We start from the raw sequence: 25,496 nt of genomic DNA, 5'->3' as shown, positions 1-25,496 counted from the left end.
GACACCTAAGTGGCTAAGTGGCTAAGTGTCTGTGTTTGGCTCAGGTCGTGATCCTAGAGTCCTGGGATCGAGTCCCTCAGTAGGCTCCCTGTGGGTCTGCCTAGGTCTCTGCCTCTTTCTTTGTGTTTCTCATGAATCAATAAATAAAATCTTAAAAAAAAAAATAAAGTGGTGAGTCACTGCTGCTGCTGGTTCCCTGCTGCCAAGGTATTTGGTAGAGCTCCCTCACTCAATGAGTTGGGGTGGGGGGAGCTGTAGGCATGAGGGCCTCCTAAACAGTTCTAAGTCTCTTCTGGCAGGCCTGGGTAAGGTGACTCTGGTTGATCTTGAAGCTGAGGTCTTCAATACAGATAGGAGAATGCTTGTGGAAGTCTATCAGTGACATAACACTTACTCATACAAAGCAACAACTATTTAAGGTTGACCTGGGATTATGTGTATGAATGTTGGGTTTTCAGATGATTACCTCTGTCCTTTAGTGGGAAAAGAGAGAGTATTTTGGCCCACCTTTAAAGAATTTTCTATCACAACATCTATATCTGGATATTTAGCTTTTATTTCATTTCCTCATTTATATATACAATATGTACCTATAAATACATGTAAGTATACAGATAAAACATATAAGTAACCATGACATTACCCTCATTCAGCAGGTATATATTCTCTGTGACTGCCACACCCTAACCAAAACAAAATCCCTGAGAATGTCCAGCCAAACATTATTGCTAAGGAGATAGTCCTCCTAGGACAGACCTAGGAGTTGCCCTGAGGAGAAAAATTTTAACCTACTTGGCTTAACCTGTTTAGCTTTTAATGTGTGAATATTGATCTTTGTGTTTATTCCAGTGATGGCTTAGATAAATTTTTTAACTAATGAAAAGTTTTACTCTGTACAATTATTTATAGTGTTTATCTTCTTCCAAGAGCTGGTTGGGACTGTCCCTCTGTTATTGTTACTATTTAATAACAAGAAGAAAAATCCAGATTCTTTAATAAATCAGGCTGGTGGCTTCAGCATGGGAACATCTCTGTCTACTGCTTTCAAGTCAATAAATAATTATTATCACCTAATCTATATAAGACAAATCTAGTTGGGACACAATTATAGTAAGGTGAGGATTCATTCATGGTATCAATGTGAACCATTGAGCTATCTTGCTAGATCAAACAGTATTCTTCCTGCAGAAAATCCTCTTCAGGGATGCTGGAATGTTGAAGTGGTTCCCCTTTTGTCTGCTGTCTCTGGGCTTTTTGATATTTGACCATCTTATTAGCTACTGAAAACATTTTTTAAATTCTTCCCAAGTGTGGGAGAGACTTCCCTTTAGGAAGAAAAAGAAAAGAATAGAAAAAAAGAACCCAGTGCCCTGCACTATTGCCCCCACACAGCACAGGGTTAAGATTCATTTTTAGAAAAACATGCTGGTAATTACATCTCCTACATTTGCCAGTTTATCTCTGTTAAACATAGTAAACATCTCACTACTTAATTTGCTCTGTCAACATTGGCTTTTAAAAAACTGGAGCTCTCAGGCAGTTGAGATTTTATGTCTGCAGTATAATTTCACAGGCAGCCCCCCCCCCCCCAATTTTGTATTCTTGGCTCATTTACAGTCAAATATCTTCCACTCCATGAAGCTTAAATATTTAGTCATTGAGATAATACACCCTTTATCATGTATCAGCTTAACTGTAGGGTCTGGACTTCATATTCTTGATGCTCACAGGCTCCTGTAGAATCAAAAGTTTGTCATTGGCATTCCTATGGAGCTATTCTTTTCCATATCCCTCTAGGATTCAGGCTTTACTATGCTTCTCCTTATGGCTGAATCTGCTCTCAAAATATAGTCACAACTTACTCCATTTTTCTTTCCTTAAGGAATTTGTCAGATAATATTACTTGATTTCTTCTATTTCATCAGCTGGACAAAATTATCATTGGTTCCCCAAGAGGCTTGCATGTAGGCCCCTCTTTACCTCTCTTGATGAAGACAAATGGTGGACTTCCTGCCCATTACCCTATACTGAAATTGCCACCTATGGAGAAAGCAAAAAAAGGTGGAGTCATTTCATTTCCTCATTTATATATACAATATGTACCTATAAATACATAAAAGTATACAGATAAACATATAAGTAACCATAACATTACCATCATTTAGCAGGTATATACACCAGTTTACCTTATTTTTTCTTTTTATTAAAAGATCCTTTTTTAAAAGATTTTATTTATTTATTCATGAGAGACACACAGAGAGAGAGGCAGAGACATAGGCAGAGGGAGAAGCAGGCTCCATACAGGGAGCCCGATGTGGGACTTGATCCTGGAACTCTGGGACCACGCCCTGAGCCAAAGTCAGATGCTCAACCACTGAGCCACTCAGGCATCCCAATTATTAAAAGGATCTTTACTCTTCTGAAGTCCACATATCAACCTGATAGCTGTTCATAGGAACCTCTGTTTCAATAATTGGGTATATTACATGAAAGAAGAAAGTATGGAATAAATTTGGTGATCCAAGTGTCCATCAGTTCCCCTGGAAGGCCATGTCTACGGGTGGCCATGACTTTTAGTGTGTTCTTAATAGAATAATAATATCATTTTAAACAATTGCTCCCTCTTCTCTAATTAGTCAAGATTCTAGCTACATTTTGCATGGGACCCACTAAAATTAGGTGCTGATTGAGGAACCTCATAAGTGGATTAAAATGTCTAAGGAAACAAATCTGTTTTCTTCCAATTGATGAATTAGCTAACGCCCTTACAAGTTTGATTGTTAAGAAGCAAATGAGTATTTGCACTACTAGATTCACATTGGTTTTCTCATACTATTACCCACATGTCAACTGGGATCTTTTGTAAGCCTCATCCCACAGGTAAATATAGGGTTGACAGGATGCATTTAAGCATTGCCAAGGAAAAGGGCTAACATGTTGTCCTTTAAGGTCTGTTGGTCTTTGATTATTCGGTTGGACAAGGTCAGTGGTGGTGGGTGGGCAAAAGAGTCTCCCATTAATCGCCCTTCTGTAAGAAACCATCTTTCCTTAATAGAGGTTGTTTGGTTTCTTTGCAAAAATGACTACCTGAGACAGTATTATATTTTTTTTTCCCTAAAAATTAAAATTAAGAACGTTGAAAAATAAACAATAAGCAAACCTCTCCAAGTAACCAAGATAAAGATGCAAATACTATATGCAAACCTGTCACTGGTGTTTTTAAAGATGTATTTGGAACTAGGAAGGCTGTATTTGAGGAAGGACTTTTAAATCAAAGGAAGAAAAGTCAGAGAAAGAAATGCTGCTGTGTATAGAGCATGTAATGTAAATTGGACCGTCTCCACTCACACAGCCTAAAGGCAATTTTCTTCTGCTTGCATGCAGTCACGGGTGGGGTCTTTGGGATGTGATTAATATTTCACAAGGTAACTTAGCAGATTGATATCACAGAGACAGTAAATTGCCGTCTCACCAATAAGGGAAAACACTGCATTTGTCTGTTGGCAGTGATAGTTGTTTTTAAAGGGAGGTTGGTTTTGGAAGATGCCTGTTATGCTATCCTTTTGAAATCTGAATTTACCTAAAATTTAATACTTAATTAATATGTACCAACAATGGAGCATTCTTAACTGACTGAAGTTGGTGAGAATAAAGATTCCTAGTTCTCAACAGAGTTCAAGTTCAGTTCAAACTAGAAGTTCCTCCCAGTTCTTCGTTACCCACTTACACTGGTTTGACTTCCATCTACCTTATTTTAGCAGCTATTTGTTTTGATATTTCAATAAATAATTATCCTATTAAAAGTTAAATAGAACAAAGACTAATCTCCAAATAGTTGGATCGTTGTAACATATCATTTTGGAGGAGGAAAAAGAATTTTCCCTCCACCTTTCTAGATTCTTGGCTGAGACACTCTTGGCATCACGACATTAATAGGACAGAAGCAAGCAGAACTGTAATAACATGTATGCCTCCCGTATATATGAGAGAGGCCCAGGAAAACCAAGTAACTCCCTGAAATGGCCCAAACCATCATCTTAAATACCATCTTTGGCTAAAGACTAAAGTAGTTTGGGGGGGCGGGGAGGCCAGTTATGGGAGATTACCAGGAAAAGCACAGTAAACAAGGGTAAAGTTGTTACACAAATTTAAGTCCTTGCTTCTCTATTGATAAGAGTTCTAGAAATTTAGAGTCACCTTTCTTTTCCTGCTACAGAGAGGGAGACATCTTAACAAATGGAGATTTACCTTTAAGCATAAACATCTTTTATAAAATGTAACTTCTAATTGCCAGCTGTTCCCAGAGCTTTTCCTAGGTCTGCTGTTTTTTGTTTTGTTTTGTTCTGTTCTGTTTAATAATCAGCCTAAACTATTTCCTATACCAAAGAGGCATGTTTTGGGGTGACAAACTCGGCTCCCCTTCATCATTAACATCTTTTAAGCATTAACAAACCCATCTTTGAACTATAGTACTCTCTAGATGCCCACAAATGAACCGAGATGGGAGAAGTTTCTTCTAGAACAATCCATGCTGCCCTTTCACTTCTGTCGTCCTGCTGTGGGGTGTGCTCCAAGGATCACTTCCCCGCAGGTGTCAGATGTTCCAGGGGAAGAGGTTGAGAGAAAAAGGGCAGGGAAAGAAGCACTTATGACTCCTTGAGACTGGGTTTCTGAGTGGTTCTGGTGATTTAAGGAAGCATATAGTGTCCGGTGTCATCTTCATCTCCAGGGCGATGGTAAATTTATGGCAGCTCTTGTAGCTATTAGATGCAGGGCGTTATCTAAAAGCTGAGGTTGGCTGTGACACAGATCCCACTGTTATTCCCCTCATCTTTTACCATAAATTTCTCCACCTCCATGCAGAGTGCTCCACCTGTATGGATTTTGTGCTTCAGCTGCAGCTCATGCCTGTCAGCAAGGCAGAGAGCTGGGCCCCACAGTGTCTGAAATGAAAGAAAGTGAAGCTTTGTCTCATGGCAGCCTGGGCTAGTACTCGGTGTGTGGATCTGCCTGCATTCAATGGAAGAGAGGAAAAAAGCCATCGGTAATAACCTGGAAATTACCCGAGGAGCCTGGTGAGCAGCGCCACCTCCCCGCTGCAGCTCTGCTCAAGCTTCTCGGTGAAGCGCTCGGTCAGGCCTCTTTTTGTGGGTTCAGTGAGAAACCACAACAGCGCTTTAATGAACCGGGTGTCAGCAGCAGGGCCGGGGCCTTTGCAAAGCATTCGGCCTGCTGGGTTTAATTTCAGAATCTCGGCCTCTCTTATTCCGACGGCCTCCTTCCCCCCCCCTTTTAATCCTTGGCCTCATTACCCTTTGCCATTCCTTGGTGGAAAGAGGGGAACAAAAATGGTTGGGGATAAAGAGGAAAGCTGGATTTAGCCCTGCCACTTAATCCTACTCCAGCCTTTGACCAAAAAAGACCTGTGTAAAGTCTCCCCGGGGCTGTCCTCCGAAACCCTGACTGGTGAAATGCTAAGACCACCACGGGCCGCCAGTGCAACAGAAACCTAATTGAGTTTCTCAGTCCGTCTCTCAGTATCTTTGGGACACAACTGGAGTAAAACGGACTGGGGAGGGGCGGAAGGTAATCCTTCATGTCATTTCCTTTTACATTTTCCTATTAGCCTATTTTCCATAGATGCGTCTGTTCAAATTCTGGAAGGATTTGTTTTTCTTGTTCTGCTTGGTACATTCAGTTTGCCTAACAGCTTCTTTTTACTTCTTTCTCTACCAGATACATGTCCCTTTACGTCTGCACCTTGTACTGGGGATAATATCCTGTGTCTTCCAAAAATATGTAAAATGTATAATGTCCTGTTTATCATAGGCTCTACCAGGTTCTGATGCTCATTGTAAATTTAAAAAAAAATGAGCTTCTAAGTCAGGCGAATGAATTAGCACTTATTTTGAGTCAGCTGAAAATGAATGAGTTTGAAGAAGATACTAATTTAAGCAATAGGAAAGCATAGAATGAATTGCAAACATGCTTGTGTATATTGTGTGTGTGTGTGTGTGTGTGTGTGCGTGTGTGTTGCTAATATTGGCTGCTGGTTGTAGCAATTGTGACCAACAACTGGCACCAGGGGCAAAAGGGAGGGAGAGACGGAAATTTTTATCCAGTAAGCTTTTCTGTCATTTGAAACAAATTGGGAACCTTCCACTGGCACTATGACATTTCTTGCAGCCTCACCTTTGGAATGGCATTCGGGTGTCTCAGGAGACATGGCATTTTGGAAGGCTAAGCAGAGGGAGACTGGCAGTGCTCCTGGAGCCAGGGCATGCTGATAACGCATCTTGCCTGCGTGGGCCCCACCATCCACTTATGCAGCATTTATGAGATAGACGGTTGGTATGTGTCTGGTGACCAGAGAATGCACTGCCCAACTCAGGACACTTTTGAAAGTGAAGTGGATGCTATTAATAATTATACCAGGAAAAAAAAAAAACCATACATAAATCAAGACTCCTCTGAGCAAACCAGCATCCCTAGTTATATGCCCTTTTGATTGTAATTTTCGCTTCTTTCTCATTCATGAAAGCATATCAGAGCAGGACTGAGAGGGATGTTGTATGCGGATAATCTGAAATGCTCTTAACTTACTTTGAAGGAGGAGGAGGATTCCTGTACTTTATTCTGATTAATATTAAATTGCCCACACACCACCCAGCTGATTGAGTGCCAGCAATACCTCTGCACCCTTGTCAAAAGGATGAAATCTCCTACCCAAAGCCTTATTCTTTTTTTTTAAAAGATTTTATTTATTTATTCATGAGAGGCACACAGGGAGAGGCAGAGACCTAGGCAGAGGGGGAAGCAGGCATCCCATAGGGAGCCTGATGTGGGGCTTGATCCCAGGACCCTGGGTTCACAACCTGAGCCAAAGGCAGAAGGGCAACCAGCTGAGTCACCCAGCTGCCCCTCACATTACCATTCTTGATTGGAAGCTTGCTCTGTCATTTTTCTAGCTGTTGCTCTGAACTTACATGCTCAGATTGCCACTGGGATATCACCATTTCTATGAGTGACTGATTCTAGATAAATCCATTTATTCATGAGAGACACAGACAGAGAGGCAGAGAAGGCTCCTCGAAGGAGCCCGATATCCCGGGACCACGACCTGAGCCGAAGGCAGCCACCCAACTGTTGAGCCACCCAGGTGTCCCAATAGATACAAAAATCTTTGAAAAAAATGGTAAAGTGAGGTTTTCTGAAAAACACGGAAAGATGAATGAAAATAGTCGTTGGACACTATTGTTAGTGATAGTAGAAGTACCACAACATTGAGCTCGGGAGGTTTGTTATTGTTTGGCTTTATTTCTCCCCTCCCACCCCTATGGGAAGTTTAAAGGCAATCACATAACATTTATCCAATTCCAAGAGCACAGTTTTATATAGAAGAATTCAGAATGTAATAGTTGAATTATATTCAGCTTTCTTCCCCAGTTAAAAATTCTAGCTGCCAATGTTAGTTATTGAACAATGTTATATTTATTGAGTGCTTTTTGTGTGCAGTGCACTGTGAAATAGGTACTGTTGGTACTGATTTTCTGGTGATAAAAACTATTGAGTTCTAGAAAAAAAATTAATTTTTTGATAGCTAAGGCCTCTGACACATATATTGTTTAACTGAAAAGTACTGCAGCTGACAGATGCATGTTTGAAAATCTGGTACCCGGGCATCATTCTTCCCAAACCCTTTGGTGCCACTCCCAGATGCTGACTTTCTGGCAGAGGTAGACTATTTCTTGAACTGACTCCGTGGGGGGATTTCTTATGTTCCTTCTGTGGACAATGGGCAAGTGCTAAGAGAGGATACCATCCATTTTTTCTCAAGAGGCAGATGGGACAATCAGCCGATACTGGTCTATGCCAGAGTCTCTGGTCATTCTGCTGTGCTTTTGCCCTAACTTGAAAAAAAAAAATCACACCACTGTTTAGTTTGGAACCATTTAAAAGAGTCTGAAAGAAATAATCAATTGAAACATAATTTGGCATGGCGTTTCTTTCTGTGTTCATGCATTTCCTCAAATCCTTCACTAGATGGAGTCCCAAATCAATCCATAGTCTCCACACCATTGCGTTGGTCTGGGAAGAAGGGGAGGAACACAGAGCCTTCTGCAACTGACCTAACTGCCTTCCTCTGGCTTCAAGAATGACTAGACCTTTCCCCACCCCTGATAAGGGACTCAGTCCTTTTGCTGGCCATACCTGTCAGTATTTGGGGGGTGGTTCCGACAGGAAGTATTTTCTGTGTGATTGGCAGGAAGCTTTGCTGCTCCATTTCTAGTGGTCCCAGGGATCTAGCTGGTGTTGTGAATCAGGAAGAGACTAATTTTAACTCCGTGGTGAAGACAGTTCAAACCACAGGCCACAGCCCTGACAGGAGCTGAAATCCAAGTTTGGTGAGTAGGCGGACAGATGGGCAATGAAGAGAGAATACTGTGATAGGCCAGTGGAAATGTATAATCCCTGGGCCCTCGTATGTAAATCTTCAGTCTATGTCCCCTTGGATGTGCCGTATCTAGGATCTCCACTTCAAAGGAAATGACAAATTACTGTTTTTTAAAAACAGTAATTTGTTTTTTAAAATACTGAAACATTCATTTGACTCACAAAAAAGAGTGGGACTGTCTTTCAAAAATAAACTGGATTTGAGTAAAAACTGTCCAATGAGCTGTATTCAAGATATGAATCCATCCTTTTCCAGAATTATCAAGTGGGTTTAGTTTCAGATTCAGTTAGTTCAGACACACTTCTCTCCCTCCCCCTCCTCTTCCTGCTCGATTATTTAGATAGCTAAACACACCATCATTTTGACAGCTAGATAGGCGGTTGATTCATTATTGTCAGTCGTCAAGGAGACTGAATTTTTTCATGCTACGTTTTGAGGTCTGGAGCTGGATCAGTGGAAAAGAAGAACTTTTAGACAAGCCAGTGGATTGGATGCTGAAATCCCTAGGAAGGAACAATGACTGAGCTCCACTTGTGCTCATTTGGCTGTCAACATAAACAGAGCAGAGCCGGATTCTAACTGTCTAGTCTGATGATATGCTTCATGTGGAAGGCTTGGCTCAGGGCGATGGTCATGGGAATCACCTGAGGGGCAAAGAGAACAGGGCCAGAACCTGAAGGTTGCCATGTTGTAGAGATATCCCTATGTAGCTGCTAAAATATTACAAGGTACCAGATAGGACTTGTGAGGATGATGGATGGAGAAGATTCCTGACCTAAATTGCCTTCTTTCACTGAAGGAAATTTTCAGGACATTTCTGCCTTCAAATGCTCAAACTCACAGTAGTTTAACTCCCACAGACACACTGAAACACAACGCTGAATGTGTAGACAATGATTTTTGTACCCTTGATAGAGCAGGCTCTTTTTTTTCAAATACTCTAATGGTGGTTTTTATTGACAGTTATTTGGATGACGGTTTTTCTGTCTTGCATCCCCAAATTAGACCTCAGGGTTTTTTTTCTTTAAGATTTTCTTATTTATTCATGAGAGACACCGAGAGTCAGAGACATAGGTAGAGGAAGAAGCAGGCTCCCTGCAGGGAATCTGATGCAGGACTCAATCCCAGGACCCCAGGATCAAGACCTGAACTAAAGGCAGATGCTCATTGAGCCACCCAGGCGTCCTGATTCATTACTTTTTAAAACAAAACTTGGCCTCTTCATCTGAGTTCAAGAAATCACAAAATTCACATGTGTTTAATTGAGCAGATAGCACTGAGATTTCGTTTTCTACCCTTGTCCATGCAGGACAGAGTCCTAATGCAAGACTTTAGGAATTGTATGACTTTTGTATAAAACACAGATTTATTATATCCCTGCATTGAGAAGAAAGCATTTCTTTTTTTTTTTTAAAGATTTTATTTATTTATTCATGAGAGACACAGAGAGAGATGCAAAGACACAGGCAGAGAAAGAAGCAGGCTCCATCCAGGAAGGCTGATGTGGGACTCGAACCTGGGACTCCAGGATCACGCCCTGAGCCAAAGGCAGATGTTCAACCACTGAGCCACCCAGGCATCCCGAGAAGAAAGCATTTCCATGTCAGGTTAATATAATTAGGAGCCTAATTAATGGACATGTAAATCATGACATATATTAATAGTTATTCTTGGTTATCATAAGTTTATCTTAGCAAGCCAATTGCTTGGCAGATGTTGACTTAAAGATTCTCTGCTTCACCTCATTATTATTTGACCTCATTCATTAACTTGGCAGGCATTTAATTGGCCTTCAGTGAGAATCCACTCTGAGTGGACAAAGATGAAAAAAAGAAATAAAAGATGAAAGAAACAAATTCATTGAGTACCTAGTCACTGGCACTTTATATGTCATCTTAAATAATTCCTACAAAAACCTTGTGAAGTGGCTTCTCTTATCTTTATTTTAAATATGGGAAAGGCAAGAATTTATCTATGTCCTTCAGTGACCACCAGGTAGCTTTAATGTTAAAACAATATGAACATGATCGTAAAACATTAGGCTTGTATTAAGATGTTTTTGTTTCTTTGCGTTGCTTTTTAAGTTTTCTTATGCTATAGCAGGGGTCAGCCTACAGACCAGATCCAGACCATTGCCTGTTTTTGTAAATTAAGTTTCACTGGAACACAACCATGCTCATGTGTTTTCTATTATCTGTGGTTGCTTTCACCTACAACCTGAATAGTTGGAAACAGAAACTGTATGACCTGCAAAACCTACAATATTTACTATCTGGCTTTTTACAGAAAAAAATTTGCCAACTCTGTGCTATAGATTGATACTGTCTCTGTATATGTCTAAGCCACTTTTATGGTGGCCGTCACTCATTGAACAGTAGCTTACAATCATCCAGTTTTTGCCTTGACTTCACCTATGGAAATCGAAGTGTGTGGTGTCCTCAGGGTTTGAGGGCTTTAAGTCAGCCATGTCCGATGCAGGGAAAATTAGAGCTAAACAAAAGTTAGCTAGGTTCCTCTGAAGTGAGATTCATCCCGGATCTAGTTCGATCCAAACACCTTAGTTTGATCTGTATTAATTAGGTTTCACTTAGTTACGCTACAGCAACAAATGAGCCCCACCTCCCCCAAATGCAGTGGTTCATAGTAACTAAGATTCATTTCTTGATCACATTTCATGTCTACTGTGGGTCAGTGGCAGTTCCATCCTGCCCCCATGGTCTTGATGCCAGCACCCACACTGAAAGAGGACCTCCCTTCTGGGATATATCATCCTCACAGCAAAGGGAAAGGAGGCAAGGGCTGGTAAAAACACACAACAGGCTCTTAAAGTTTCAGCTCAGATCTGACCACATAATAATGGAATGGCTACATATACCCCAGCTATAGGGAGACACTACAGGTTTCCAGGCAGAGGCAAGGATGCCTACTCTCAGGGCAGGAAGGACGTGTGAATAATTAAGAACGATAATAAAATCTGCAGGCCCCGGCAATCAGTCCCCCATTTGCCAACTAGAACATATCCACCCTCTTAGCCATCACTTAGGTAACCAGAGTTGCTGCGAAATCTCAGAGTTATTGCTTCCTGTGAGCACTTCTCTACCCCACTCTCGTCTGGGTGGGTTATTCTGTCCTTTGTTCTAGCAATCCAGCCTTATCTCATCTTCTCCACATGTGTTTCTGCTTTGCTTTCTGGAGTGAGTGCCTGGGACTTGACAAATAATCAATGGTGAGGTAAAAACAGGTGCAGTCAACAGATTTTGATTTACTTCCATCAATAGGTACGCACTATACTGAGGCACTTCAGTTATTCCGCAGCCTTGCCTTCTATTTGTCAGGGTTATAAAATAGAAAGTAAAATCACCTAAAAAGCAGCCTTGTGGTATGAGTTTCAATTTCCTTTTTAAGGAAAGCTGACCCTTTTTGTGAGCCCGAAGATGAAAGTTCCTGTTAAATGCAGATATCTCTGGCTATTCTGCCCAGAGGTCAGTGAAGTAGAACAAGATATTAAAGATACTTCCCCCAAACTGGGTCAGAACAGTGTTAAAAGATGAGAGGATTATTTCAGGGAGCGACACCATAATCCACTCACACAGTTGAAAAACTGTAATTTATGTCGTGTTTTTTGGATTCCCAAAAACTGTCTGAGGAGATGGATTAGCCAGCCAGTGGAGCACATGGTGTTGCCACACGCCTCCCATCTTTACTGCTCCATTCAGCAGAACTCCATTATTTCAAAAGCTAAGCAAAAGCAGGCTTTAAAAAATGGAATTTCATCATCTTCTACCTATGTCTGAACTAGTAAATCAAGAAAGTATTCCAAAATGATTTCTCCCACTTTAAAATGAAGCAATAAAAAAAAAAAAATCCCTTAGAAATTTGGGGGGGGGGGAGAAATACGTATAGGTTGAATGACCAAAATTAATATTGAGGCTTACAGGTTATCTCGTGGTTATAGCCTTTGTTTGCTTATGTGATGTATTAGATTAATATATATTCAATGTGAAAAGCCTTCTCATTAAACTCAGTAACGAATTAGGAACATGTGCCCTCACTATTGCGCGTTTATGTCATTCTGAGAGTGCTAACCAGTTGCGATGACCAGAAGAAAAGACATAGGCTTTAAAATAGTTCAGAAGACAAGACTCAAATGTGTTCATTTTTGATTGGATGATTATGTATCTACAAAACCCAAGGGCACCAACTAAAAAACTTTTAAAAATTGCCTATAGTAGATATACACAGTTGAATATCTAACAAAAGCTTTTTCTTATGCAAAGAGTAAGAATCTAGGAGTTGGAAATTTGAAATTTGTATCAAAGGCAGCATTTTATTTTATTATTATTTTTTTTTAGAAATATTTTATTTATTTATTTGAGATAGAGCGCAGGAGAGAGCAGGAGTGGGGACGGAGGGGAGCAGAAGGAGAGGGAGAAACAGGCTTCCCTCTGAGCAGAAAGTCCAATGTGGGGCTCAATCCCAGGACCCCGGGATCATGACCTGAGCCCAAGGCAGACGCTTAACCGATTGAGCTACTCAGGTGCCCCAAAAGGCAGCATTTTAGTCAGAATAATTTTATCACCATGATAGCAAAAAAAAAAATACATTAAATAACTAAGAGTTAAATAAATTATAGTACCTATAGAAGAAAATTGCAAAACTATAAAATTTTAAGGACCCCCTCCAAAAAACCTCCATGTTCCAGTAACAATCTCTGTTTTACAAATTATTCCAAATGTAGCAGCTTTAAACAGCCATTTTATTATGCTCATGGCTTTTGTGGGTTAAGAATTCAGACAGAGCACAGGAGTGGGATGTCTGGAGCCTCATTTGGGAAGACTAAAATACCTGAGGGTGATTCAATGGCTGGAGAAGGAATATTCTGGAAGCATCTTTGCTCACATATTTGATGGTTAATGCTGGCCCTTGGCTGGGACTCATTTGGGCCTATGAACCAGAGCCCTACCTGAGGCCTCCCCAGATGGCCTGGGATTCATCATAGGGTGGTAGGCTCAGGATAGTTGGACTTCAAGAAGTGAATGTCCCTGAGAACCAGCTGGACACTGCTCTACCTCCCCTAACCTCACGTTGGAGGCCATGCAACATCTACTGCATCCTATGGTAACTAGACTGCCACAAATACTTTCTAATTCAGGAAATCTCTTTGAGAAGAATGCTAATGAATATGCAGCCATATTTTTAAAAACCATTTCATTTAGAAACTGAAAAACACTGAAATTCTAAATGAGATTATTCTTCCCTAATTAATATGCAGGATAAATATAATTCTAATCATATTAATGGAAAGATTTTTTTTTTTAACTTGTCACAGTGTTTGTCAATGTCATCTAAGAGACCAAATGGGTAGTAATAGCTAAGAACATCTTGGGAAGGATGAATACTGAAAGGGGAACTCAATATTTTATAGACTGCAATAAATAAAACAGCTTGATTATTCTAAGAATAGACATATAAATCCTACAGAATAGAAAACTCAGACCCAAGTATTCATAGGAATATTCATCATATGCATTCCCAATACGTGCTGGAGAAAGGCAAACTTATTCCATCAATGGTGTGGAGACTCTTGGTTAAACACAGGGAGTGTATCTCTAATTTATACAAGGTACAAATGGAATGTTCGAATAGATTAAAGGTTTTAGGCATCAAAATCAAATCAGAAAAAAAATTCACTTAACTGGTGTAAAAGGCTTTCTAAGTATAAAACCAATATTGGAAAAAAACATGTGTATAGTTGATAGATCTGATTATATAAATAATAATACCGTACGTGCAATAACTAAAAACAAAATTAAAAGCAGATAAATAACTTGCAACGTGTAAAGCAATCAGATATTTAATGTTCTTAGTAATAAAGTGTCCTTTTAAATCAGTAAGATAAAGATGGTCACCTAAAATGGTCAAGGAACATGAATAAGCAGTTTACAAAATAAGGCCACTCAAATGGCAAGTGGGTAAGTTGAAACTCTGGGGTGATTATGGGAGAATAAAAGCACAGGAATGAAATAAGGATCACTTGTGAGACACAAAATAGCTGTTGGATAGGAAGGTGATACAGCTTTGCTATGCAGCTGTACTAGGACATACTTGAGGTTCAGTTATGTGGAAATGGCCATCATTATTCATTGTTGCTCTATTGGAACACAGTTTGGCAATGTCTGACTTATCCTTAACCCTCAAGCAAAGGAAGCTTGGTTTTAGCAAAGCAACATGTTTCTCTGTGACTTCCCTCAGATTCCCCAACTTGGTCAAGAATATCTGGTCAACAACTTGCCTCTCCCCTTAAGATTCAGCATGTAGGAAGCATCCCCTTCTCCAAAATCCCTAGGGGTATTTTCCCGTATCTCAAAATGATCAATCTTGAATAATAAAAATAAATACATTGCAAATCAAATTCGGACTTGGTCTTTTTAAATGGCAGAGCCTTTTTAGTCAAATTCTTGCATAAAACTCCAGTATAGAAGACATGTAAAGTGAAAGTTGGTTTAGGCCAAGAAGGGTCCCTGTCTGCTCTGTCTCCTTGCCCCCAAGGCAGCCCTGCTCCCCCTCTGCAGCACTGTAGCCTGTAGCCCCCTGGAACCACTAGGCCACCATGATTTTTGAGGAAAAGGCAACTTCCAATTTTCAGCACTAGTTAAAGAGTGTTGAGCGAGCTCCATAAGGAAGAATGTATAATCACTTTTGTTAATCTGCACAAAATGTGCAAACCTAGAGCATTTTGTTACTTAAGTAAACTGTATGGGTTGTCCTTAAAAGCTGTTGCTTAATATTTATAGCACTAATTGTAAAAAAAAAAAAAAAGAAGAAAGAAAGAAAGAAAAAAAATCCTTTACGGGCATTGATAAAGATTTTAGTGAAGAACACCTAACACCTATTTTCTCAATATTTTTATGAGTGATACAGGAATAATAATTATTTTTAAATATCCTCATGGGCATCTGCCTGCCTTTGGCTTAGGTTGTGATCCCGGGGTCCTGGGATGGAGTCCCTCATTGGGCTCCCCACAGGGAGCCTGCTTCTCTATCTGCCTATGTCTCTGCCTCTCTCTCTGTCTCTCATGAATGGATAAACGGAATCTTTAAAAAAAAATTCTCATAGTATCTCTCTTTAATTAAAAAAAAACAAGAAGAAAGAAAGAAAAAGAAAGAAAAAGAAGAAAAGAAAGAAAGAAGAAAAGAGAGAAAGAAAAGTAAGGTACATAAAACATCTGTCTTTAAAAGTTCAGGTTGTCTCTGAGTTTGAAACAGCAGGCATTTTAGGATGCACTAAAGCTCAATTAATAAAGTGCAGTGAAATGATGTGAAAATCGCTTGTAAATAGGCATGCAAAGAAAAGCCATAAGAAGAGGTGGGAGTATCTTGTGTGCAACTTCGAGGTGGACAATGCACATCTGTTATCCACCAGGCCAAAAAAAAAAAAAAAAGATAAAAAAGACAAGTTGGACTTCAGTTTACTCAGGACACAAATACCAGTGCAAAAACAAAACAAAAACAAAACCCAAAATCTATAAATAAGATAAGGATGCAGATGAGTGGCTGCAGGTAGGTGATTCAGGCCAGTGTGCACCTCACTGAGGCATAATCCAGATGTGCTGGCAGGCTGGGCAGAGTAAGATGTCTCTCGGTTCAGAGCAGCGTAATCTCATGGGCTCACTTCCCGTTTTACTCCCTATCTGTCAGGCCCAGAATCTATTAAAAAAAAAAATCACTAATTCTGCTACTCAGGAAGCTAAGCCTCCCTTGCCTAAATGCAGGTTCTGCAACCTTAAAATTACTGCTGTACCAACACAAGACTGCCTCCCCCACCTGTGCCTGTACTGCCAGGTAGGGGTTTGGTGTTAGGCCCCAGAAAGCTCCATTGGCTGTTCGAAGCTTGTTGGCATGGCTGAATCAAAAGACAAGATTTCAGCTGCTAATTGCCTGTTGCCAAATATCTACAGGGAAAAGGATTCTCAGAGAAAACCTATGGGAAAAAGAATCAGTCTCTCATTGGCTTTAGATGTTTACCTGGTGCTTCTTACTCACTTAAGTGTGTGGAAGAGATGTGAATGCCCTTCCGCGTGGCTACAACCTGGGGAGTCTGAGCCACCTACCGCAGAAGGCAGTGGTAGTAGAACTAACTGAAGATACCCAAGCAGTGTCCCTGCTCAAACAGCCAGATGCAGTATTTAGTAATAGGGACCACTGCCCAGAGGACCTAGAGAGAAACCTGGCCTGTACTGCCCTCTCCTCTCACGTGTAGGGATACTCAGAATTCGTTAAGAATCTGTGAGCCTGCACTTCACAATGTGTATGTGTACCAGCACACCACACAGTACACTATAATTATACACATTTTTTAGTTGTCAATCATACCTCAATCAAGCCAGAAAAAAAATAAAACAGAAAGAAAAGAATCTAAGGGCGACAACAGAAGAGACTGTTGGCTTCTGAAGATCCCACTCACTTTGCTGATCCATCCACTGAAGTCTTCTGTTCTGGATCGAAGCAAAGTTCATAGCTCTTGAGGGAAACTGAAAGGATCCAGAGGTGTCAAGAGAGAGGGTGGACGGTTTCCCCGGAGACAGGGGGCTCGGGATCTGTGTTTCTCAGCAGAGGCGTCATTGGCATTTCGGCCACCGTGACTCTTCCTTAGGTGGGTTTAGTTCAGCGCCCTCGACCTCCAGACGTCAATGCAGATAGCCTTTGCAGCAATCCAAAACGTGAGACACGGATGCCCCTAGCAAGGTGGTACCACCCCAGAGCGGTTGTCACTTTAAGGAAAGAATTAGCGAATAGCTTGTCAAATTAAGGAACAATATGGGGATGTCCCCGAATGGGCGAGAACTTTGGAGTTGGCCCACAGCAGTTACTGGGCAGCTATTAGCTCAGATGGCCGCTGTGACACATCGAGGATTAAGTTTTTGCTTTATAGAGTGTGTAAAACGTTTATTGTGTCCATTCTTCAGCTAATGCTTTCAGTTCAGTTTGGTTTATTTTTATGACTGTTCATTTCAGCTGCCTTGAATATATGACTGACATTAGGTTTACTGGAATTGCTGTCATTGCCATTTCCACGTTGTAAACACCAAATGTGACGCTGACTGTGTTTTTCAGTCTTTCTGGGATGCTAACCTGTTTTAGTGGCTTGGCTCCTCTGTATCAGAAAGGGCATAAACCGGACAGTTCTTTTAAGTTGAGACGCTTTTTTATTTTGTGCATGTCTGATTTTGAGAGATACTCTGGAGGAAAATAAGGGTAAAAATCCATATTTGAAAAGAGGTATGTCCAGCCTAAGTGTGGCCTATTTCTCCATGTTCTGCCAAGCTGAAATGATCTTTTAGATGCATCTGATTTCATGGGCTATAGACCACCAATAAGCTCATGAGACTTATACCAATGAAGCTCAGCTCTAAATGATAGGGGGGCAGATGCCAGGGGAATGAGTGACTGTTGTGCACAGAAGTAAGAAGAGAATTGGACAGGTAAGGAATGGCAGAAAATATATGGAAAGAGGCAAATTGATTCTCCAAGCAATCAAAACAAAAAGCTTTATTGTTTCCTGGGCCATGGTTAAGTGTTTTCAACACTTTATTAAGTTTTATGATTAATAGAAAAGTTGGCTAGCAATTTCTTTGAAGGTCACTAGTTTTGTTTTGTTCTGTTTTGTTTTACTTTATATTTATCATGAGCAGGATATCTCCTGCCAACTAAGTCTTACGTTACTACAAAATTGACATTAGAAATTCAAAAAGGGGAGATTCCCAATCTCCTCTCCCCTCTTTACTCAAAATTGTCTTTCAGGTCCAAAGCATCTCTCACCTCTACCTCTACCTCCCTGAGGTCCCGCTTAAAGGACTGTCTGTCATTTGCCCTATTCCCAAACTTGCACAGCAATAACAAGCATTTGAAGTTCCTGGTAAATATAAAGACCATGAAATCTAACCCATTGAGATTCAAATTCAGTTGCTCTGGATTGGCATTCCTGCCTCCCCCTGCCCAATCCAGGTCATTTGTATCTTTAGGCATATTTGGGGGGCTCCTAATACTACTCTTCAGTCCTCCTTTGATAAAAATGTAAGTGGAGGGACAGCAAAGGAGACCGTACAATTTTGGACAAAAGCTCATGAATATGGGGACAAATGACCTTTTCAGTATATGACCTTCCCACGTGTCCAAAGGAGGAGTGAATTTTTACTTAGAAAATATCTCTGTTTTTGCAAAATACTTACACCACACATAGAAATTTCTAGCATACAATAGAAACTCACCATTTTCCACGATACATTTCAATGGAAAGCTTCTTTCTCTGCCTCCCACCCTCCCACCAAGATGATCAACTACTGTCTTATTTCTTAAAGGAAAAAAAAAAATTTACTTTGCCCATGTAGGAAAAAACTTGGAACTTAAATAGAAAATTAATATAGAAGTGGCATACATGAGGTATAAGATTTAATTTCTAAAACTGCTAACTCACAACCTCTCAGAATTATTTAAATACAGTTTGCAGGCTTTGGAGAGAAAGAATAAATTACAAATCATGTTTTCACAGAACTTTCAAATGCTCATCTCTCAAGAGATAGTAATGAAATAGTGTAATAAAAGACCAGGTATGAATATAAATTGGTTAAAAACAAATTCGTTTCAAGATATTAATAAGCCTATTTCATATTGTCGAGGGCCTAGTAGATGCCAAGTTCTATGCTTGGTGTGTTCATATATATTATTTCATTTAGTCCACATAACAATTCTACAAGGGATTATCAGGTCTTGATAGAAAAATGTGAGTCCCAGAGAAGTTAAATATTTGCCCAAAGTCACATAGAATTTCAGGAATTGGGCCCAGGTCAGCCTAAACTAGTCTGTTAGTCTCTGTATGGTTATTCTAAATCTGTAATTCAGCATCTATCTAGACTCACTTGTAACAATGAAAGGGATGCTATTGAAAATTACAGGTATAAATTGATCTGTTGTGAGGAAACTGGGTAATTGGTTACTCTACTAAACAGAGTTAGTTTATTTAGCCATCAGGCAAAGTTAGCTTGAGGGCAGAGGAATTGAATCCGTAGCCATATATGAATGACCTCAAAATACAAAAGTACAGTCAAGACCTTATGTTAGTTTAGTCATCTACAACTCACGTGAAATCATCGATAATCATATGTGAATTACATTTAATAAGCATGGGGGATACATTTTTTTAAAGATTTATTTATTTATTTGGGAGAGAGAGCACCAGCAGGGGGAGGGGCAGAGGCAGAGAGAATCCACAAGCAGGCTCCTGGTAGAACCTGGAGGAGCTGACTAGGGGCTAGATCTCAGGACCCTGAGATCATGACCTGAGCTGAAGCCAAGAGTCAGATGCATCACTGACTACACCATCCAGGTGCCCCAAGCATGGTGGGTACATTTAAATGTTTGATCTAATGTGCTGTAGAGCCTCCAAAAAAAGCCTCACTGTGAAGAAAAGCTTCAAGTGCCACTATGTCCAAAATAGCTTTATCTTTTTTTTACACCTAAATGTGGTTACCATGACCTTTCTCATTTCAAGCCTATAGAGAAATTAAGTGATTTGTTAAGAACATGAAGTGAGTGGTAGAATTGGAAGGAAACATCCCAATTTAGAGCTCCATTTCCTTTCCGGAGTTTGTACTCTAGACTTTTCTTGAATAAGAATATTAATCTCCATCATGTACTATCTGTTCCCAGCATTACAGGCTGCATCTGTAATACCATATTCCGTGTTTTATCAAATGTGTGAAGGGGTACCATACCACTGTCAACTCCTACCTCGAGATGAGGAGGCTGGGGTTCTAGAAACTAAAGTATAAATATGATCTCATGTAGTCATACATGTAGCTTACATATCCTTTTAGGCCCTCTTTTATTTTTTAAACAATTTACTTATTCATTTTAAAATTCACACACAGGTAAAATTCACCTCTTAAGGTGTATAGTTTTGTGAGTTTTGATCAGTGCCTGTCATTAGTACTGGCAAGGCTTTATGTGAACCCAAATTATTTAGGAAGAAAGCATAAAGCAAATAAATTATTTAGGAAGAAAGCATAAAGCAAATTACTTTTTTGTGATCGCTCAAAAAAACTGCTGGAAGAAAGTCAGAGTGACTGTCTGCCCATCTGTGTACTGGTTTCATGCTCTGCTGGAGAAGGAAGGTCCGTTAGCATTTCCTGACTCAATGTAGAATTTCTAAAAAAAACCCAATGTACCTAACTTTCTATGTGCTTTTCTCTCTGAAGGAAACAGATTTTACATATTGTAATGTATCCTTTTGCTTTGACCAGAGAGTTGATATGTATGCTTTTAGCCTAGAAGCTACAAATGGCTTTAACATTTTTAAGTGGTCGGAAAATAATCAAGAGCAGCTTAATATTTCTTGATATGTGAAAATCATATATTAGATTTCATTGTCCTTAAATGAAGTTTTATTAGAACACAGCCTTGCTGGCTCATTTGTTTACCTATTGTCTAGGGCTGCTTTCATGCTCCAATGGCAGAGTTGAGTATTTGCAACAGAGATTGTATGGCTTACAAAAGCTGAAATAGTTACTATCTGACCTTTAAAGAAGAAAAGTTTGCCCCTCAGATCTAAAATAACATTAAAGTGTCGCAGCTGAATTGAGCCCCCATTTTATTCCTTTCTTGGTGTTTATTTGCTTAACCATGCATAGAAATGTGTAACCTTGGTATGGCTATAAACTGTTCTGGGGAATACAGAGGAGGCCAAAGTGGTATACAGAATAGACACAGGGAAATTGAAAACTCTTTCAAGTGACTTTTTGTAGAGAGAAAATATCATAGGTAATTTTCTGCATTTGGTATAATTTCCTTTTAGGCAAGATAATCTTGCAACAAGATGTTAGTTACAATACAACTTTCATAATTTACTCTTCAGCTTAGTAGCCTGCCTACCCACTCTATGCTCTATCCACAATATCTGCAAATTATTATGAGTATAGCCTCCTACCCCCAAAGAATCTTTACTTCCTTGAAGAACATGAAATGTAGATTAATTAAATTGAAATTGAGAAGTTAACTCTAAAACCTGGAGTTTGAGGAACATTGATTTGTTCATGGTTTATGGGAGAATTCAGCAAAATTCAAGTCTTTCTGGACTTATTAGAAGTTCTGAATGGTATTGCTGGCTAGAGTAAAGAGTAGAAGCTTATATGATGTTTGTCCCTCATATTTGCTTCAAACACATACCCTCTTTTAATTATGGGTTTGTCTTCACAGCTATTCTAGGTGTTGTGGTGCTCCATATTCAACAAGTGAAAAAAATGTGACTTGATTTCACCTGCACAGAAAGTAATGGGAAAAGTTGTATATAGATCCTAGAAGTTGTATCTAAACCATTTTGAACCATTTACTATTATCATCTCTTTTGAAGGGCTGATTAAGAGGTTTTATGATTGGGTCCATGGTTTCACTGAAACACCATTGTAACTGAAGCAGGTCCAACATTTAACAATGGGGAAATGATTTAGGTAAACTAAGGCATCATGGTATGATGGAATACAAGACACCATTCAGAGTGTTACAGAGACCATGGCAATACCTATAAATAAATATGCAAAATAACATCAAGATTCATAATTAAAATAATATACACCCACAAGTAGTCAAGGGAGTTAAAACAGAGGAGCAGTCCTCAAAATGTGGTCTCCAGGGGCGCCTGGGTGGCTCAGTCAGTTAAGTGTTTGCCTTTGGCTCAGGTCATGATCTCGGGGTCCTGGGATCTTAGCCCCTACTAAACAGGGAGACTGCTTCTCCCTCTCCCGCTGCCCTTCCCCCAGTTTGTGCTCTTTGTTTCTCTCCCTCTCTCTCTCAAATAAATAAATGAAATCTTTAAAAAAAATGTAGTCTCCAGCCCTATGCAGATCCATAAACTGAATATTACCAGTCTGCAATGAGAAAAATATGGAAGCCAAGAACTGCTGTTTAGAAACTTTTATGACAATTTAACAGATTAACTTTGTTGAATTTAAAATATCTTAAAAATGGGCTTATAATTATTCTTTTTAATCTCATTTTTATTTAGTAATTCATTTTCAATCAATAGTTAAATTTTATAGTTCACAAAATTATTTCTGTAATGCATTGGAAAAAATAAACTTCCTCACAGAGAGTTTGAGAAACACTTTGTATATTGAAAACAAGTGTGTTGTTGTCAACCTTAAATATGTTACACATATTTAAGAAGAAATACCATTTTATGGACATTAAAATTTTATTTTCATAAAAGGCTGTGCTGGTGTCTGGTCAGTTACTGTTTATCAAATTATTGTACTTGGCCAGAATGACAGAATTTTGTTTTGTTTTGTTTTCCTTGGGCTTAAGCAACTTTTAAGTATCAAATGCTGTTTTACGCTGCAGGAGGATGACAACAAAATTCTGTTTAAATGACTAAAACATTGCTGAAACATAATTTAAGGTGGGGGGGGACAACAATCCTACAGAAACGTGTCGATTAAGTTTGTGTGCAACCAAATAGAAATGTCAGGATCTTCCTCCGCTTAAAATGCAGGGACCAGAGCATTGAGGCATGCGAAAAGAATTTGATTTACAATTTGAAGAAAAACCAGCAGTAAAATAATTGAGAGCTGGAAAGCAATCTCACTCCTGCCAAATTGCTTTCCTCCATGCATGCTCCATTTAGGAGTGATATTCAGATACTTACATTTAGTTTGTGCATATTTTCTTTCCCCTGTGAATATTCCATCCTGTCGGATTAGGACTGTTTCTCTGCTTGGATCAGCAAAAGAGAATATCCAGGTTACCCAGCACTGGATTGTGCCTGGAGTTTTAGAAATAGAACATGGTTGATTTTTTAGGTGCAAATGTTATAAGCTGGCTGTTAATGGGAACGTTCTTGGTTTCTAAATTGCAAACATGGGCTGCTTTCAAATAAGCTTTAATCTGAGTTCACGGGAATCGGGATATGTGAAAGTGCATTACAAATTGTAAAGAGTTGCTAAAATATTTAACAACAACACTAACCAGTGCTACCACTACAATTGTAATTTGTGTTGGAGGTTTAATGAGTATCAGCCTTGGTGTTGCTTTTGACTTGCTTTTCCCATGAAGTATTCATAGATAAAAGAGGTCTTCCCCTCTTGCCTAGGAGTAATTACCTCTAGGAATGAATCATATATTCATGGATACATAAATAAAATATAGGTTGTCCTGCTAAACTCTTGCTTAGTTTGTTCACTGGGTCACATAGATATACAGTCATTTATTTATGATTTTTGAAAGTCAGTGGCAAAATTTGGCTTAGAATTTTGGGTCCCCTGCCATGTGTTTCACCATGGAAGCATATTCTACAAGAGCAAGAATTTTAAAGAATCAGAAATATCTCCATATTAAAATATCTGAGGGGTCCTCTTTTATCTTTCCTGCTCACATTAGAAAATATTTTTGGTTGGCTTATGAGAAATGCAAACCTGACAAATTCATTTTGATAATTGCCTCATGCAAGCCTCTGACACTATGAGCTGGAATCAACATCTCATGGTGTCCAAAGGTAAGGCATAAAATATCATTCGGGGAGGGGAGAATAGGGCCATTGAAAAATAAGCAGAAATAGACAATGCAAATTGGGCTTGAGCCAACCACATGCCTGTTTTAAATTTAAATTTGACTATAATTCAGAGCTGGCTATACCCTGGGCATCTAGAGGAAGATGGTGATGAATAAGAAAATAATTTTTATCTTAAAAAAAATTTGCCAAACCACAACTTGTAAGGTCTAAAATTGACAGTTTGTGACTCCCCTGGCCAGCCATTTGTCTTACGTGAACCAGGTCACCCTTGGTTTTTCTCTCATAGTTCAGTTCACTTTCAAGAGCCTACTTGTTCTTTGAATTAAAACTAAATACTTTTTGTCATGAGCTTAAGTCAAACCATGGTTTCATGTTGCTCTGTGGCAAACTAGGAAGACTTTAAGAGCAGTTAATGATGGATGGTGGGTTAAAAGCTTAAGTTACATGTGATTGTGTGTACACTTGTGCACACACACGTACACATGTGTGCATGCGCCCTTCACAGCCACATTTGCACCAGAAGCCCTCCTACCCAAGGTGAGGAGGTCCGTTAAAGCAAATAATCCTAGAAAAAAAAAAGTGATGCACGCATGACTTAAAATATTTTAACTTGCAATGTATCTATGTGTGTTTATTTCCCCATCTTTCAGTGGCAAGTTGTTGTTTGTTTGATTATTTTCTTTCCCCAGCAAGTGAGGACTTCTAAAAGCTTTCCAAAAGTAAGCAAGGCTTTTCTAAAGCGAGGCTTTTCTTGAGTACAGGTCTGATGATCAAAGGGCCTCTACTGTTCTTACATTAACTATACACTTCAGAAATCATCTGTCCCGTCCAGCCCGGGTTTCTGTAAACAGAGTGAGGGGTTGGCACCCGTATGGCCATCTGGGTGCAGAATTAGTCTGGACTCTTAGATTCTGCTTGAAGGCTTTTCTAGTTCTCTTCCCACATCTAGCTTGCAGCGATGCTTAGCAGTCCCTCCTTACCCAGTCTTTTCGAAGAATTCAACTTAGTTTTTATGGAGAACACTTTCTTTTTGCACTCACCTTTCATTTGCTCAGGTCTCATTTCACCAAACTTTTTAAATTCCAATAACAAATGATACCTGAATAAAGAGCTTTGGAAGAAAACTTAGCGGCTGCTTGAAATGTTCAAATGTCAGGGTTTCAGACAGATATGCATGGAGCTTGAGTAGGTAGAGACTTACCTCCTTGATTCCTTTCTGAATCCACTGAACATTTGTCACTAAATTTTGCAAAGAGATTAGAGATGATTTTTATTTAACCCTATTTTTCTAATCTCTAAAGAGCTCAGAATAAAATCGGTGACACATTTCCAGAAACCTACAGAACTTGATGGTCTATATTTTTTCATTAACTTGACCTCTGAATTCATCTTCTTTGTCTACATTTTTTTCCCTTTTATGCTCATAGATTTTCTTTTCTATGTCTCATTATACAGCGAGAGAACTCCAATACTTTGCTAGAAT

General features: G+C 39.4%; 1 protein-coding gene and 1 long non-coding RNA gene across 5 annotated transcripts in view; one reads left to right on the top strand and one right to left on the bottom strand.

The window, feature by feature from the left end:
- The window catches only part of GADL1 (glutamate decarboxylase like 1), a 163,553-nt gene that overhangs the window by 134,767 nt on the left and 3,290 nt on the right, over positions 1–25,496 (top strand). The gene's annotated exons all lie outside the window — the stretch shown is intronic.
- Positions 834–8,366, bottom strand: LOC140614492 (uncharacterized). Its single transcript, XR_012015346.1, has 2 exons — positions 8,212–8,366; positions 834–2,040 (listed from the first exon to the last, which is right to left on the bottom strand). It is a non-coding gene; the product is annotated as an uncharacterized lncRNA (long non-coding RNA).

Source organism: Canis lupus, chromosome 22, assembly GCF_048164855.1.
Source record: "Canis lupus baileyi chromosome 22, mCanLup2.hap1, whole genome shotgun sequence".
NCBI classification, from domain to species: domain Eukaryota; kingdom Metazoa; phylum Chordata; class Mammalia; order Carnivora; family Canidae; genus Canis; species Canis lupus.
This window is presented reverse-complemented; position numbering and strand designations above follow the sequence as displayed.